Genomic DNA, 2,110 nt, shown 5'->3' on the forward strand with positions numbered 1-2,110 from the left:
CAAACATGAATTGAGATTAAAAAATCAATAGAAAGCATATATAAATATTGCAATAGCAGGTGCATCCGGTCGAGCTGCTCGGGTATGGAAAAAGTTAACCAAATAACTGTGATCCGCAGACCTTCCTCCCCACACCCGACTAGATGCACCTGATATTGGTTAAAATAAAGCTTTAAAAAGAAAAGATAGATGAGAAGAAAAATGGAGGAAAAAGGGAGAAAAACGAAGGAAAAAGAAAAAGAAAAAAAGAAAAGAAAGAGAAAAAAAAGAAAAAAAAAGAAAAAAAGAAAAGAAAAGAAAAAAAACAACAAACATTGCATGACAGTTTTTTTTAAATTGTGAATTCATGACAGGTATAGTAACATATTGCTACTTCGACTGTCTGTGAGGCGAAACGCTGAATAACTACAACGACTCAGGTTTTTACGGGAGTGTCAGTTTATTTTAGAGTCATAACCATCAAGGGGAATGCAACTCTGTCTTTGATGAACGAATCTTTTATCTTTACTCCTTTCACTGCTTTATTCCGTTCTTCTTCCCTTCACTCCGTGAAAACTGTACATGATAAAGCATAACAGGAATCCATAATAAGTATGTGTTCATGAATATAAGTTCCACAATATTAAAGCAGATATAGCATTCTACTAAATCAAAGACATTTTCTGAATTATAACTCCTTTTCATGTTTGCTTGTAAATCTTATATAAGTCAGACACTGTCTTGACAAATCTATCTGAACTTTATGTAGAATGTCACAGCTAACACACAATTAAACTTATATCATCTCTATCATGTCTAAACCAGATAAAAATGTAACCATATTTAACGAGCTTGAATGACTTTATCATAGTCAAGGAATACAATAACAAAGTCATGACCTTGACCTGTCATTCACACAAGTATACTCACATTCCTCATCCCTTTTCATCATAGAATGTCTTATTCTGCATCATATATTTTACTTGACTATACTTCTTTCAACTTTAAGTAAAACTAAACATCAATTATAGATGTAATGACATATTAAATGTGCAATAGATATCTCTAGTCTATCCTATGTGTGGGTACACAGTATACACATGTTATACATTTGCCATACAAATTACTGTGCTACTGTGTAAGTTTCATACAATGTAAACATCTTAAAAACTACCTTTTTGACATTCATTTTCATAATGCTCAAATATGTGGTTTAACTAACCTCTGTGCCTCCATAATACTGTAGAAACAGCTCTCAGGAACAAAGGATGCTCCAGAAAACCACAGATTTTCCTCACAAAACAGAAATCATGTTGCAAACATGATCATTTCAAATCAGCCAACAACAGGTGGCGCCAAACAAGTTTCTGACCTTCAAACTAGAAAAACTTTAAATAAGAACTGTCAAAATAATCTTTGACCAAACGCCCTCTGTAGTTCTATTATTGTAATGTCAAGTTAAATCAATAAATATTAAATAAAATGACTTTAACTGGCAAATACAAAATTACAACTTTCACAGCTACTGTTAATCATTAACACCATCATCACGTTGTAAAAAAAAATATAATATCATTATCATTATCGTTATTAACATTATTACTACTACCGTTACTATCATTATTATTATGATTATTATAATTTATATCATTGACATCAATATTTATATTAAAACATCAACAAAAAATTAATTTTCATTGAGAATACAATTTCAACAACAACCAGTCTCGAAGCTATTGCACGATCATAATATGTACAGATGAAGGTAAGCCCTATATCATGTTTATGAAAATATTAAAATTCAGTAATACAATTTTGGAATGGTTTGGAATGGTTAAAATGGACTGTGTATTATTTCAAGTACATATCATTATTGTTTCATATTATATAATGAGAAATGGAACAAAAATTATACGGTATACATCTCAGGTGGTTATTATGTGAAGTCTTATTTATAGAATTGAAGAATTATTTATATTCTATAAATGACTATAAACAGCAGCAATTAAACAACTAGCAATAAGAAAGCATAAACAGCATTAAAAGATCACACTGTTACAAATATGTATAAGCATATTCGTCATTATTATCAACATCATTTATATTATTGTTATTGCAATCATTATTATTG

General features: G+C 30.0%; 1 long non-coding RNA gene across 1 annotated transcript; it reads right to left on the bottom strand.

The window, feature by feature from the left end:
* Positions 1-420: 420 nt before the first annotated feature.
* Positions 421-1,425, bottom strand: LOC115925550. The gene is made up of 2 exons (XR_004064784.1): positions 1,202-1,425; positions 421-555 (listed from the first exon to the last, which is right to left on the bottom strand). It is a non-coding gene; the product is annotated as an uncharacterized LOC115925550 (long non-coding RNA).
* Positions 1,426-2,110: the final 685 nt, after the last annotated feature.

Source organism: Strongylocentrotus purpuratus, unplaced genomic scaffold (genome assembly GCF_000002235.5).
Source record: "Strongylocentrotus purpuratus isolate Spur 01 unplaced genomic scaffold, Spur_5.0 spur5_scaffold_18, whole genome shotgun sequence".
In the NCBI taxonomy this organism is placed as follows: Eukaryota; Metazoa; Echinodermata; class Echinoidea; order Camarodonta; family Strongylocentrotidae; genus Strongylocentrotus; species Strongylocentrotus purpuratus.